The sequence below is a fragment of the Dama dama genome, chromosome 3 (genome assembly GCF_033118175.1).
Source record: "Dama dama isolate Ldn47 chromosome 3, ASM3311817v1, whole genome shotgun sequence".
Lineage (NCBI taxonomy): Eukaryota > Metazoa > Chordata > Mammalia > Artiodactyla > Cervidae > Dama > Dama dama.
Window position 1 is genome coordinate 13,903,459 of NC_083683.1, and position 16,494 is coordinate 13,919,952.

Genomic DNA, 16,494 nt, shown 5'->3' on the forward strand with positions numbered 1-16,494 from the left:
AGCTTCAAAAGGTGTCAAAAATATGAGGAGCATGAAACGGTCTGAAAAATAGGAGGAGAATAAAGCGGTGTTGAAAAACATGAAGAGCCTGAAAAGGTGTGAAAAATATGAAGCGCTTCAAAAGGTGTCAAAATTATGGGGAGCATTAAACGGTCTGAAATATAGGAGGAGCATGAACCTTGTTGAAAAATATGAAGAGCCTGAAAAGGTGTGAAAAATATGAAGAGCTTCAAAAGGTGTCAAAATATGAGGAGCATGAAACGGTCTGAAAAATAGGAGGAGCATGAAACGGTGTTCAAAAACATGAGGAGCCTGAAAAATTGTGAAGAATATGAAGAGTTTCAAAAGGTGTCAAAAATATGAGGAGCATGAAACAGTCTGAAAAATATGAGGAGAATGAAACGGTGTTCAAAAACATGAAAACCCTGAAAAGGTGTGAAATATATGAAGAGCTTCAAAAGGTGTCAAAAATATGAGGAGCATGAAACGGTCTGAAAAATAAGAGGAGCATGAAACGGTGTTGAAAACATGAAGAGCCTGAAAAGGTGTGAAAAATATGAAGAGCTTCAAAAGGTGTCAAAAATATGAGGAGCATGAAACGGTCTGAAAAATATGAGGAGCATGAAACGGTGTTCAAAAACATGAAAACCCTGAAAAGGTGTGAAATATATGAAGAGCTTCAAAAGATGTCAAAAATAGGAGGAGCATGAAGCGGTGTAGAAAAACATGAAGAGTCTGAAAAGGCGTGAAAAATATGAAGAGCTTCAAAAGATGTCAAAAATATGAGGAGCATGACACGGTTCAGAAATATAGAAGGAGCATGAAGTGGTGTTGAAAACATGAAGAACCTGAAAAGTTGTGAAAAATATGAAGAGCTTCAAAAGGTGTCAAAATATGAGGAGCATGAAACGGTCTGAAAAATATGAGGAGCATGAATCGGTGTTCAAAAACATGAAGAGCCTGAAAAGCTGTGAAAAATATGAAGAGCATCAAGAGGTGTCAAAATAAGAGGAGCATGAAATGGTCTAAAAAATAGGAGGAGCATGAAACGGTGTTGAAAAACATGAAGAGGCTGAAAAAGTGTGAAAAATATGAAGAGCTTCAAAAGGTGTCAAAAATATGAGGAGCATGAAACGGTCTGAAAAATAGGAGGAGAATAAAGCGGTGTTCAAATGCATGAAGAGCCTGAAAAGGTGTGAAAAATATGAAGAGCTTCAAAAGGTGTAAAATTCATGAGGAACATGAAACGGTCTGGAAAATAGGATGAGCATGAAGTTGTGTTGAAAAACATGAAGAGACTGAAAAGGTGTGAAAAATATGAAGAGGTTCAAAAGGTGTGAAAAATATGACGAGTATGATACGGTCTGAAAAATAAGAGGAGCATGAAGCTCTGTTCAAAAACATGAAGAGCCTGAAAAGTTGTGAAATATATGAAAAGCTTCAAAAGTTGTTAAAAATATGAGGAGCATGAAACATTCTGAAAAATAGGAGGATCATGAAGCGGTGATCAAAATCATGAAGAGGCTGAAAAGGTGTGATAATTTTGAAGCACTTCAAAAGGTGTCAAAATTATGGGGAGCATTAAACGGTCTGAAATATAGGAGGAGCATGAACCTTGTTGAAAAATATGAAGAGCCTGAAAAGGTGTGAAAAATATGAAGAGCTTCAAAAGATGTCACAAATATGAGGAGCATGAAACGGTCTGAAAAATATGAGGAGCATGAATCGGTGTTCAAAAACATGAAGAGCCTGAAAAGCTGTGAAAAATATGAAGAGCATCAAGAGGTGTCAAAATATGAGGAGCATGAAATGGTCTAAAAAATAGGAGGAGCATGAAACGGTGTTGAAAAACATGAAGAGGCTGAAAAAGTGTGAAAAATATGAAGAGCTTCAAAAGGTGTCAAAAATATGAGGAGCATGAAACGGTCTGAAAAATAGGAGGAGAATAAAGCGGTGTTCAAATGCATGAAGAGCCTGAAAAGGTGTGAAAAATATGAAGAGCTTCAAAAGGTGTAAAATTCATGAGGAACATGAAACGGTCTGGAAAATAGGATGAGCATGAAGTTGTGTTGAAAAACATGAAGAGACTGAAAAGGTGTGAAAAATATGAAGAGGTTCAAAAGGTGTAAAATTCATGAGGAACATGAAACGGTCTGGAAAATAGGATGAGCATGAAGTTGTGTTGAAAAACATGAAGAGACTGAAAAGGTGTGAAAAATATGAAGAGGTTCAAAAGGTGTGAAAAATATGAGGAGCATGAAACATTCTGAAAAATAGGAGGATCATGAAGCGGTGATCAAAATCATGAAGAGGCTGAAAAGGTGTGATAATTATGAAGCACTTCAAAAGGTGTCAAAATTATGGGGAGCATTAAACGGTCTGAAATATAGAAGGAGCATGAACCTTGTTGAAAAATATGAAGAGCCTGAAAAGGTGTGAAAAATATGAAGAGCTTCAAAAGGTGTAAAAAATGAGAGCAGCATGAAACGGTCTGAAAAATAGGAGGAGAATAAAGCGGTGTTCAAATGCATGAAGAGCCTGAAAAGGTGTGAAAAATATGAAGAGCTTCAAAAGGTGTAAAATTCATGAGGAACATGAAACGGTCTGGAAAATAGGATGAGCATGAAGTTGTGTTGAAAAACATGAAGAGACTGAAAAGGTGTGAAAAATATGAAGAGGTTCAAAAGGTGTGAAAAATATGACGAGTATGATACGGTCTGAAAAATAAGAGGAGCATGAAGCTCTGTTCAAAAACATGAAGAGCCTGAAAAGTTGTGAAAAATATGAAAAGCTTCAAAAGTTGTTAAAAATATGAGGAGCATGAAACATTCTGAAAAATAGGAGGATCATGAAGCGCTGATCAAATTCATGAAGAGGCTGAAAAGGTGTGAAAAATATGAAGAGCTTCAAAAGGTGCCAAAAATATGAGGAGCATGAAACGGTCTGACAAAGTGGAGGAGCATGAAGCGGTGTTGAAAAACATGAAGAGCCTGAAAAGGTGTGAAAAATATGAAGAGCTTCAAAAAATGTCAAAAATATGAGGAGCATTAAACGGTCTGAAAAATAGGAGCAGCATGAAACGGTGTTCAAAAACATGAAGATCCTGAAAAGGTGTGAAAAATATGAAGAGCTTCAAAACGTGTCAAAAATATGAGGAGCATGAAACGGTCTGAAAATGAGGAGGGGCAAGAAGTGGTGTTGAAAAACATGAGCAGCCTGAAAACGTGTGAGAAATATGAAGAGCTTCAAAAGCTGTGAAAATATGAAGTGCTTCAAAAGGTGTCAAAAATGAGATGAGCATGAAACGGTCTGAAAAATAGGAGGAGCGTGAAGTTGTGTTGAAAAACATGAAGAGCCTGAAAAGATGTGAAAAATATGAAGAGCTTCAAAAGGAGTCAAAATATGAGGAGCATGAAACGGTCTGAAAAATAGGAGGAGCATGAAACTGTGTTGAAAACATGAACAGCCTGAAAAGGTGTGAGAAATATGACGAGCTTCAAAAGATATCCAAAATATGAGGAGCATGAAACGGTTTGAAAAATAGAAGGAGCATGTTGTGGTGTTGAAAACATGAAGTGCATAAAAATGTGTGAAAAATATGAAGACCTTCAAAAGATATCAAATATATGAGGAGCATGTAACGGTCTGAATATTAGGAGGAGCATGAGGTGGTGTTCAAAAACATGAAGAGCCTGAAAAGGTGTGAAAAATATGAAGAGCTTCAAAAGATGTCACAAATATGAGGAGCATGAAACGGTCTGAAAAATATGAGGAGCATGAATCGGTGTTCAAAAACATGAAGAACCTGAAAAGCTGTGAAAAATATGAAGAGCATCAAGAGGTGTCAAAATATGAGGAGCATGAAATGGTCTAAAAAATAGGAGGAGCATGAAACGGTGTTGAAAAACATGAAGAGGCTGAAAAAGTGTGAAAAATATGAAGAGCTTCAAAAGGTGTCAAAAATATGAGGAGCATGAAACGGTCTGAAAAATAGGAGGAGAATAAAGCGGTGTTCAAATGCATGAAGAGCCTGAAAAGGTGTGAAAAATATGAAGAGCTTCAAAAGGTGTAAAATTCATGAGGAACATGAAACGGTCTGGAAAATAGGATGAGCATGAAGTTGTGTTGAAAAACATGAAGAGACTGAAAAGGTGTGAAAAATATGAAGAGGTTCAAAAGGTGTGAAAAATATGACGAGTATGATACGGTCTGAAAAATAAGAGGAGCATGAAGCTCTGTTCAAAAACATGAAGAGCCTGAAAAGTTGTGAAAAATATGAAAAGCTTCAAAAGTTGTTAAAAATATGAGGAGCATGAAACATTCTGAAAAATAGGAGGATCATGAAGCGGTGATGAATATCATGAAGAGGCTGAAAAGGTGTGATAATTATGAAGCACTTCAAAAGGTGTCAAAATTATGGGGAGCATTAAACGGTCTGAAATATAGGAGGAGCATGAACCTTGTTGAAAAATATGAAGAGCCTGAAAAGGTGTGAAAAATATGAAGAGCTTCATAAGGTGTCAAAATATGAGGAGCATGAAACGGTCTGAAAAATAGGAGGAGCATGAAACGGTGTTCAAAAACATGAGGAGCCTGAAAAATTGTGAAAAATATGAAGAGTTTCAAAAGGTGTCAAAAATATGAGGAGCATAAAACAGTCTGAAAAATATGAGGAGAATGAAACGGTGTTCAAAAACATGAAAACCCTGAAAAGGTGTGAAATATATGAAGAGCTTCAAAAGGTGTCAAAAATATGAGGAGCATGAAACGGTCTGAAAAATATGAGGAGCATGAAACGGTGTTCAAAAACATGAAAACCCTGAAAAGGTGTGAAATATATGAAGAGGTTCAAAAGATATCAAAAATAGGAGGAGCATGAAGCGGTGTAGAAAAACATGAAGAGCCTGAAAAGGTGTGAAAAATATGAAGAGCTTCAAAACTTGTCAAAAATATGAGAAGCATGAAACGGTCTGAAAAATAGGAGGAGGATGAAGCGGTGTTCAAAAACTTGAAGAGGATGAAAAGGTGTGAAAAATATGAAGAGCTTTAAAAGGTGTCAAAAATATGAGGAGCATGAAACGGTCTGAAAATTAGGAGGATTATGAAACGGTGTTCAAAAACATGAAGAGCCTGAAAAGGTGTGAAAAATATGAAGAGCCTCAAAACGTGTCAAAAATATGAGGAGTATGAAACGGTATGATAAATAGCAGGAGCATGAACCGTGTTGTAAAACATGAAGAGTCTGAAATCGTGTGAAAAATATGAAGAGCTTCAAAAATGTGAAAAATATGAAGAGCTTCAAAAGATGTGAAAAATATGCAAAGCTTCAAAAGGTGTCAAAAATTAGATGAGCATGAAACGGTCCGAAAAATAAGAGGAGCATGAAGTCGAGTTTAAAAATATGAAGAGCCTGAAAAGGTGTGAAAAATATGAAGAGCTTCAAAAGGTGTGAAAAATATGAGGAGCATGATACGGTCTGAAAAATAGGAGGAGCATGAAGCGGTGTTCAAAAACATGAAGAGCCTGAAAATATGTGAGAAATATGAAGACCTTCAAAAAGTGTGAAAATTATGAGGAGTCTGAAATGGTCTGAAAAATAGGAGGAGCATGAAGAGGTGTTCAAAAACATGAAGAGCCTGAAAAGCTGTGAAAAATATGCAAAGCTTCAAAAGGTGTCAAAACTGAGATGAGCATGAAAAGGTCTGAAAAATAGGAGGAGCATGAAGCGGTGTTGAAAAACATGAAGAGCCTGAAAAGGTGTGAGAAATATGAAGAGCTTCAAAAGGTGTGAAAATTATGAGGAGCCTGAAACGGTCTGAAAAATAGGAGGAGCATGAAGCGGTGTTCAAAAACATGAAGAGCCAGAAAAGGTGTGAAAAATATGAAGAGCTTCAAAAGGTGTGAAAAATATGAGCAGCACGAAACGTTCTGAAAAATAGGAGGAGGATGAAGCGGTGTTGAAAAACATGAAGAGCCTGAAAAGGTGTGAAATATATGAAGAGCTTGAAAAGGTGTCAAAAATATGAGGAGAATGAAACGGTCTGCAAAATAGGAGGAGCATGAAATGGTGTTCAAAAACATGAAAAGCCTGAAAAGGTGTGAAGAGTATGAAGAGATTCAAAAGGTGTGAAATACATGACGAGCATGAAACTCTCTGAAAAATAGGAGGAGCATGAAGTGGTGTGGAAAAACATGAAGAGCCTGAAAAGGTGTGAAAAATATGAAGAGCTTCAAAAGGTGTGAAAAATATGAGGCCTTCAAAAGGTGTCAAAAATTAGATTAGCATGAAAGGGTCTGAAAAATAGGAGGAGCATGAAGCGGTGTTCAAAAACATGAAGAGCCTGAAAAGGTGTGAAAAATATTAAGAGCTTCAAAAGGTGTGAAAAATATGAAGAGCTTCAAAAGGTGTCAAAAATCGATGAGCAGGAAACGGTCTGAAAAATAGAAGGAGCATGAAGCGGTGTTGAAAAACATGAAGAGCCTGAAAAGGTGTGAAAAATATGAAGCGCTTCAAAAGGTGTGAAAAATATGAGGAGCAAGATACGGTCTGAAAAATAGGAGGAGCATGAAGCGGTGTTCAAAAACATGAACAGCCTGAAAAGGTGTGGAAAATATGTGTAGCTTCAAAAGGTATTAAATACATGAGGAGCATGAAACCGTCTGAAAAATAAGAGGAGCATGAAGCAGTGTTCAAAAACAAGAAGAGCCTGAAAAGGTGTGAAAAATATGAAGAGCTTCAAAATGTGTGAAATACAAGAGGAGCATGAAAAGATCTGAAAAATAGGAGGAGGATGAAGTGGTGTTCAAAAACATGAAGAGCCTGAAAAGGTGTGAAATATATGAAGAGACTCAATACGTGTCAAAAATAAGAGGAGTATGAAACGGTCGGAAAAATAGCAGGAGCATGAAGCGGTGTTGAAAAACATGAAGAGTCTGAAAACGTGTGAAAATTATGAAGAGCTTCAAAAATGTGAAAAATATGAAGAGGTTCAACAGGTGTGAAAAATATGAAGAGCTTCAACAGGTGTCAAAAAAGAGATGAGCATGAAAAAGTCTGAAAAATACGAGGAGCATGAAGCGGTGTTGAAAAACATGAAGAGTCTGAAAACGTGTGAAAATTATGAAGAGCTTCAAAAATGTGAAAAATATGAAGAGGTTCAACAGGTGTGAAAAATATGAAGAGCTTCAAAAGGTGTCAAAAAAGAGATGAGCATGAAAAAGTCTGAAAAATACGAGGAGCATGAAGCAGTGTTGAAAATCATGAAGAGTCTGAAAAGGTATGAAAAATATGAAGAGCTTCATAGGGTGTGAAATATATGAAGAGCTTCAAAAGGTGTCAAAATGAGATGAGCATGAAACGATTTGAAAAATAAGAGGAGCATGAATTGGTGTTGAAAAAAATGAAGAGCATGAAAAGTTGTGAAATATCTGAAGAGCTTCAAAAGGTGTCAAAGATATGAGGAGAATGAAACGGTCTGAAAAATAGGAGGAGCATGAAGCGGTGATCAAAAACATGAAGAGCCTGAAAAGGTGTGAATAATATGAAGAGCTTCTAAAGGTGTCAAAAATATGAGGAGCAAGAAGCGGCCTGAAAAATAGGCGGAGCATGAAGCAGTGTTGACAAACATCAAGAGCCTGAAAAGTGTGAAAAATATGAAGAGCTTCAAAAGGTGTGAAAAATATGAGGAGCATGAAACGTTCTGTAAAATAGGCGGAGCATGAAGCGGTGTTTAAAAACATGAAGAGCCTGAAAAGTTGTGAAAAATATGAAGAGCTTCAAAAGGTGTCAAAAATATGAGGAGCATGAAAAGGTCTGAAAAATACGAGGAGCATGAAGCGGTGTTGAAAAACATGAAGAGCCTGAAAAGGTGTGAAAAGTATGAAGAGCTTCAAAATGTGTGAAATACATGAGGAGCATGAAACGGTCTGAAAAATAGGAGAAGAATGAAGTGGTGTGGAAAAACATGAAGAGCCTGAAAAGGTGTGAAAAATATGAAGAGCTTCAAAACGTGTCAAAAATATGAGGAGTATGAAACGGTATGATAAATAGCAGGAGCATGAACCGGTGTTGTAAAACATGAAGAGTCTGAAATCGTGTGAAAAATATGAAGAGCTTCAAAAATGTGAAAAATATGACGAGCTTCAAAAGCTGTGAAAAATATGCAAAGCTTCAAAAGGTGTCAAAACTGAGATGAGCATGAAACGGTCTGAAAAATAGGAGGAGGATGAAGCGGTGTTGAAAAACATGAAGAGCCTGAAAAGGTGTGAGAAATATGAAGAGCTTCAAAAATGTGAAAAATATGACGAGCTTCAAAACGTGTCAGAAAAGAGTTGAGCATGAAAAGGTCTGAAAAATACGAGGAGCGTGAAGCGGTGTTGAAAATCATGAAGAGCCTGAAAAGGTATGAAAAATATGAAGAGCTTCATAAGGTGTGAAATATATGAAGAGCTTCAAAAGGTGTCAAAATGAGATGAGCATGAAACGATTTGAAAAAAAGGAGGATCATGAATTGTTGTTGAAAAAAATGAAGAGCCTGAAAAGGTGTGAAATATCTGAAGAGCTTCAAAATGTGTCAAATATATGAGGAGAAAGAAACGGTCTGAAAAATAGGAGGAGCATGAAGCGGTAATCAAAAACATGAAGAGCCTGAAAAGGTGTGAATAATATGAAGAGCTTCTAAAGGTGACAAAAATATGAGGAGCAAGAAACGGCCTGAAAATTAGGCGGAGCATGAAGCGGTGTTGAAAAAAAAGAAGAGACTGAAAAGGTGTGAAATATATGAAGAGCTTCAAAAGGTGTCAAATATATGAGGAGAATGAAACGGTCTGAAAAATAGGAGGATCATGAAGCGGTTTTCAGAAACATGAAGAGCATGAAAAGGTGTGAAAAATATGAAGAGCTTCAAAAAGTGTGAAATACATGAAGAGCATGAAACTCTCTGAAAAATAGGAGGAGCATGAAGCGGTGTTCAAAAACATGAAGAGCCTGAAAATGTGTGAAAAATATGAAGAGCTTCAAAAGGTGTCAAAATTGAGATAAGCATGAAACGGTCTGAAAAATAGGAGGAGCATGAAGTGGTGTTGAAAAAAAAGAAGAGACTGAAAAGGTGTGAAATATATGAAGAGCTTCAAAAGGTGTGAAAAATATAAAGAGCTTCAAAGGTGACAAAAATGATATGAGCATGAAACGGTCTGAAAAATAGGAGGAGCATGAAGTGGTGGTGAAAAACATGAAGAGCCTGAAAAGGTGTGAAAAATATGAAGAGCTTCAAAATGTTTCAAAAATATGAAGAGCATGAAACGGTCTGAAAACCAGGAGGATCATGAAGCGCTGTTCAAAAACATGAAGAGCCTGAAAAGGTGTGAAAAATATGAAGAGCTTCAAAATGTGTCAAAAATATGAGGAGCATGAAACGGTCTGAAAAATAGGAGGAGCATGAAACGGTGATCAAAAACATGAAGAGCCTGAAAAGGTGTGAAAAATATAAAGAGCTTCAAAAGGTGTGAAATACATGAGGAGCATGAAACGGGCTGAAAGATAAGAGAAGCATGAAGTGCTGTGGAAAAACATGAAGAGCCTGAAAAGCTGTGAAAAATATGAAGAGCTTCAAAAGGTGTGAAATACATGAGGAGCATGAAACGGGCAGAAAAATAGGAGAAGCATGAAGTGGTGTGGAAAAATATGAAGAGCCTGAAAATGTGTGAAAAATATGAAAAGCTTCAAAAGGTGTCAAAAATGAGATGAGCATGAAACGGTCTGAAAAATAGGAGGATCATGAAACGGTGTTGAACAACATGAAGAGCCTGAAAAGATGTGAAAAATATGAAAAGCTTCAAAAAGTGTCAAAAATATGAGGAGCATGAAACGGTCAGAAAAATAGGAGGAGCATGAAGCTGTGCTCAAAAACATGAAGATCTTAAAAGGGTGTGAAAAATATGAAGATCTTCAAAAGGTGTGAAAAATATGAGGAGCATGAAACGGTCTGAAAAATAGAAGCAGCATGAAACGGTATTGAAAAACATGAAGAGCCTGAAAACGTGTGAAAAATATGAAGAGCTTCAAAAGGTGTGAAACATATAAAGAGCTTCAATGGTGACAAAAATGAGATGAGCATGAAACGGTCTGAAAATCAGGAGGATCATGAAGCGGTGTTCAAAAATATGAAGAGCCTGAAAAGGTGTGAAAAATATGAAGAGCTCAAAAAGTGTCAAAATTATGAGGAGCATGAAACGATCTGAAGAATACGAGGAGCATGAAGCAGGGTTGAAAAACATGAAGAGGTTGAAAAGGTGTGAAAAATATGAAGAGCTTCAAAAGGTGTGAAATATATGAGGAGAATGAAACGGTCTGAAAAATAGGAGGATCACGAAGCTTTTTTCAGAAACATGAAGAGCATGAAAAGCTGTGAAAAATATGAAGAGCTTCAAAAGGTGTCAAAATTGAGATGAGCATGAAACGGTCTGAAAAATAGGAGGAGCATGAAGTGGTGTTGAAAAAAAAGAAGAGACTGAAAAGGTGTGAAAAATATGAAGAGCTTCAAAAGGTGTGAAAAATATGAAGAGCTTCAAAAGGTGTGAACAATATGAGGAGCATGAAACGGTCTGAAAAATAGAAGCAGCATGAAACGTTATTGAAAAACATGAAGAGCCTGAAAACGTGTGAAAAATATGAAGAGCTTCAAAAGGTGTCAAAAATATGAGGAGAATGAGACGGTCTGAAAAATAGGAGGAGCAAGACGGGGTTCAAATCATGTAGAGCCTGAAAAGGTGTGAAAAATATGAGAGCTTCAAAAGGTGTGAAATACATGAGAAGCATGAAACGGTCTGAAAAATAGGAGGAGCATGAAGCGGTGTTGAAAAACATGAAGAGCGTGAAAACGTGTAAAAATATGAAGATCTTCAAAACGTGTGAAAATATGAAGAGATTCAAAAGGTGTGAAAAATATGAAGAGATTCAAAAGGTGTGAAAAATATGAAGAGCTTCAGAAGGTGTCAAAAATGAGATGAGCATGAAACGGTTTGAAAAATAGGAGGAGCATGAAACGATCTGAAAAATAGGAGGAGAATGAATCGGTGTTGAAAACATAAAGAGCATGAAAAGGTGTGAAAAATATGAAGAGCTTCAGAAGGTGTCAAAAATATGAGGCACATGAAACGGTCTGAAAAATAGGAGGAGCATGAAGCGGTGTTGAAAAACATGAAGAGCCTTAAAAGGTGTGAAAAATATGAAGAGCTTCAAAAGGTGTCAAAAATATGAGGAGCATGAGACGGTCTGAAAAATAGGAGGAGCATGACGGGGTTCAAAAACATGAAGAGCCTGAAAAGGTGTGAAAAATATGATGAGTTTCAAAAGATGTGAAAAATATGAAGAGCTTCAAAAGCTCTCAAAAATTAAATGAGCATGAAACGGTCTGAAAAATAGGAGGAGCATGAAACGGTGTTGAAACCATAAAGAGCATGAAAAGGTGTGAAAAATATGAAGAGCTTCAAAAGGTGTCAAAAATATGAGGAGCAAGAAACGGTCTGAAAAATAGGAGGAGCATGAAGCGGTGTTGAAAAACATGAAGAGCCTTAAAAGAAGTGAAAAATATGAAAAGCTTCAAAAGATGTCAAAATTATGAGGAACATGAAACGGTCGGAAAAATAGGAGAAGCATGAAACGGTGTTCAAAAACATGAAGAGCCTGAAAGGGTGTGAAAAATATGAAGAGCTTCAATAGGTGACAAAATTAGGAGGAGGATTAAACGTTCTGAAAATTAGGAGAAGCATGAAGCGGTGTTGAAAAACATGAATGAGCGTGAAAAGGTGTGAAAAATATGAAAAGATTCAAAAGTTGTCAAAAATATAAGGAGCATGAAACGGTCTGAAAATTGGAGGAGCATGAAGCGGTGTTGAAAAACATGAAGAGCCTGAAAAGTTGTGAAATACATGAAGAGCTTCAAAAGCTGTCAAAAATATGAGGAGCATGAAACGGTCTGAAAAATAGGAGGAGCATGAAGCGGTTGTGAAAAACATGAAACGCCTGAAAAAGTGTGAAATATATGAAGAGCTTCAAAAGGTGTGAAAAATACGAGGAGCTTCAACATGTGTGAAAAATATGAGGAGCATGAAACGGTCTGAAAAATAAAAGGAGCATGAAGCGCTGTTCAAAAAAATGAAGAGCCTGAAAAGGTGTGAAAGATATGAAGGGCTTAAAAGGTGTCAAAAATATTAGGAGCATGAAACGGTCTGAAAAATAGGAGGAACATAAAATGGTGTTCAAAAACATGAAGGGCCTGAAAAGGTGTGAAATATATGAAGAGCCTCAAAACGTGTCAAAATATGAGGAGCATGAAAAGGTCTGAAAAATAGGAGGAGCATGAAACTGTGTTGAAAAACATGAAGAGACTGAACAGGTGTGAAAAATATGAAGAGCTTCAAAAGATGTGAAATACATGAGGAGCATGAAACTGTCTGAAAAATAGGAGGAGCATGAAGCGGTGTTCAAAAACATGAAGAGCCTGAAAAGGTGTGAAATATATGAAGAGATTCAAAAGGTGTCAAAAATATGAGGAGCATGAAAAAGTCTGAAAAATATGAGGATCATGAAGCGGTTGTGAAAAACAGGAAGAGCCTGAAAAGGTGTGAAATATATGAAGAGATTCAAAAGGTGGCAAAATAGGAGGAGCATGAAACGTTCTGAAAATTAGGAGGAGCATGAAGCGGTGTTGAAAAACATGATGAGTGTGAAAAAGTGTGAAAAATATGAAGAGATTCAAAAGTTGTCAAAAATATAAGGAGCATGAAACGGTCTGAAAATTGGAGGAGCATGAAGCGGTGTTGAAAAACATGAGGAGCCTGAAAAGTTGTGAAATACATGAAGAGCTTCAAAAGGTGTCAAAAATATGAGGAGCATGAAACGGTCTGAAAAATAGGAGGAGCATGTAGCGGTTGTGAAAAACATGAAACGCCTGAAAAAGTGTGAAATATATGAAGAGCTTCAAAAGGTGTGAAAAATACGAGGAGCTTCAACAGGTGTGAAAAATATGAGGAGCATGAAACGGTCTGAAAAATAGGAGGAGCATGAAGCGGTGTTGAAAAACATGAAGAGCCTGAAAAGGTGTAAAAAAATGAAGAGCTTCAAAAGGTGTCAAAAATATGAGGAGCATGAGACGGTCTGAAAAATATGAGGAGCATGAAGCGGTGTTGAAAAACATGAAGAGCCTTAAAAGGTGTGAAAAATATGAAGAGCTTCAAAAGGTGTCAAAAATATGAGGAGCATGAACCGGTCTGAGAAATAGGAAAAGCATGAAGCGGTGTTGAAAAACATGAAGAGCCTGAAAATGTGTGAAACATATGAAGAGCTTCAAAACCTGTGAAAAATAAGAGGAGCATGAAACGGTCTGAAAAATTGGAGGAGCATCAGGCGGTGTTGAAAAACATGAAGAGACTGAAAAGGGTTGAAAAATATGAAGAGCTTCAAAAGGTGTCAAAATATGGGGACCATGAAACGGTCTGAAAAATAGGAGGAGCATGAAGCGTTGTTGAAAAACATGAAGAACCTGAAAAAGTGTGAAATATATGAAGAGCTTCAAAAGGTGTCAAAAAGATGAGGAGGATGAAACGGTCTGAAAAATAGGAGGAGCATGAAGCGGTGTTGAAAAACATGAAGAGCCTGAAAAGGTGTAAAAAAATGAAGAGCTTCAAAAGGTGTCAAAAATATGAGGAGCATGAGACGGTCTGCAAAATAGGAGGAGCATGAAGCGGTGTTGAAAAACATGAAGAGCCTTAAAAGGTTTGAAAAATATGAAGAGCTTCAAAAGGTGTCAAAATTATGAGGAGCATGAGACGGTCTGAAAAATAGTAGGAGCATGACGGGGTTCAAAAACATGTAGATCCTGAAAAGGTGTGAAAAATATGAAGAGTTTCAAAAGATGTGAAAAATATGAAGAGCTTCAAAAGCTCTCAAAAATTAAATGAGCATGAAACGGTCTGAAAAATAGGAGGAGCATGAAACGGTGTTCAAAAACATGAAGAGCCTGAAAAGGTGTGAAAAATATGAGAGCTTCAAAAGGTGTGAAATACATGAGAAGCATGAAACGGTCTGAAAAATATAGGAGCATGAAGCGGTGTTGAAAAACATGAAGAGCCTGAAAACGTGTAAAAATATGAAGATCTTCAAAACGTGTGAAAATATGAAGAGCTTCAGAAGGTGTGAAATATATGAAGAGCATGTCTGAAAAATAGGAGGAGCATGAAGCGGTGTTCAAAAACATGAAGAGCCTGAAAAGGTGTGAAATACATGAAGAGATTCAAAAGGTGTCAAAAATATGAGGAGCATGAAACGGTCTGAAAAATATGAGAATCATGAAGCGGTTGTGAAAAACATGAAAAGCCTGAAAAGGTGTGAAAAATGAAGAGCTTCAAAAGTTGTCAAATATATGCGGAGCATGAAACGGTCTGAAAAATAGGAGGAGCTTGAAACCGTGTTCTAAAACATGAAGAGCCTGAAAAGGTGTGAAAAATATGAAGAGCTTCAAAAGATGTGAAATACATGAGGAGCATGTCTGACAAATAGGAGGAGCATGAAGCGGTGTTCAAAAACATGAAGAGCCTGAAAAGCTGTGAAAAAATATGAAGAGCATCAAAAGGTGTGAAAAATATGAAGAGCTTCAAAAGGTGTCAAAAATATGAGGAGCATGAAACGGTCTGAAAAAAAGGAGGAGCATGAAAAGTTGTTCAAAAGATGAAGAGCCTGAATAGGTGTGAAAAGCATGAAGAGCTTCAAACGGTGTGAAATATATGAGGAGCATGAACGGTCTGAAAAATAGAAGGAGCATCTAGCTGTGTTGAAAAATATGAAGAGCCTGAAAAGGTGTGAAAAATATGAAGAGCTTCAAAACGTGTCAAAAATATGAGGAACATGAAAGAGTCTGAACAATAGGAGGAGCATGAAACGGTGTTCAAAATATGAAGGGCCTGAAAAGGTGTGAAATATATGAAGAGCCTCAAAACGTGTCAAAAATATGAGGAGCATGAAACTGTCTGAAAAATAGGAGGAGCATGAAGCGATGTTGAAAACATGAAGAGACTGAAAACGTGTGAATAATATGAAGAGCTTCAAAAGGTTTGAAAAATATGAAGAGATTCAAAAGGAGTGAAAAATATGAAGAGCTTCAGAAGGTGTCAAAAATGAGATGAGCATGAAACGGTTTGAAAAATAGGAGGAGCATGAAACGATCTGAAAAATAGGAGGAGAATGAATCGATGTTGAAAAACATAAAGAGCATGAAAAGGTGTGAAAAATATGAAGAGCTTCAAAAGGTGTCAAAAATATGAGGCGCATGAAACGGTCTGAAAAATAGGAGGAGCATGAAGCGGTGTTGAAAAACATGAAGAGCCTTAAAAGGTGTGAAAAATATGAAGAGCTTCTAAAGGTGTCAAAAATATGAGGAGCATGAGACGGTCTGAAAAATAGGAGGAGCATGACGTGGTTCAAAAACATGAAGAGCCTGAAAAGGTGTGAAAAATATGAAGAGTTTCAAAAGATGTGAAAAATATGAAGAGCTTCAAAAGCTCTCAAAAATTAAATGAGCATGAAACGGTCTGAAAAATAGGAGGAGCATGAAACGGTGTTCAAAAACATGAAGAGCCTGAAAAGGTGTGAAAAATATGAGAGCTTCAAAAGGTGTGAAATACATGAGAAGCATGAAACGGTCTGAAAAATAGAAGGAGAATGAAGCTGTGTTGAAAAACATGAAGAGCCTGAAAATGTGTGAAATATATGAACAGCTTCAAAATGTGTCAAATATATGAGGAGTATGAAACGGTCTGAAAAATAGCAGGAGCATGAAGCGGTGTTGAAAAACATGAAGAGCCTGTAAATGTGTGAAAAATATGAAGAACTTCAAAAGGTGTCAAAAATATGAGGAGCATAGAACGGTCTGAAAAGTTGGAGGAGCATGAAGTCGTTGTGAAAAACATGAAGAGCCTGAAAATGTGTGCAAAATATGAAGAGCTTCAAAAGGTGTGAAATTCATGAGGAGATGAAACGGTCTGAAAAATAGGAGGGGCATGAAGCGGTGTTCAAACACATGCAGATACTGAAAAGTTGCCACAAATATGAAGAGCTTCAAAAGGTGTCAAAAATATGAAGAGCTTCAAAAGGTGTCAAAAATGAGATGAGAATGAAACGGTCTGAAAAATAGGATGAGCATGAAGTGGTGTTGAAAAAAATGAAGAGCCTGAGAAGTTGTGAAAAATATGAAGAGTTTAAAAAGACGTGAAAAATATGAAGAGCTTCAAAAGATATAAAAATGAGATGAGCATGAAACGGTCTGAAAAATAAGAGGAGCATGAAGCGGTGTTGAAAAACATGAAGAGTCTGAAAAGGTGTGAGAAATATGAAGAGATTCAAAAGGTGTCAAAATTATTAGGAGCATGAAACGGTCTGCAAAAAAGGAGAAGCATGAAGTGCTGTTGAAAAACATGAAGAGCCTGAAAAGGTGTGAAAAA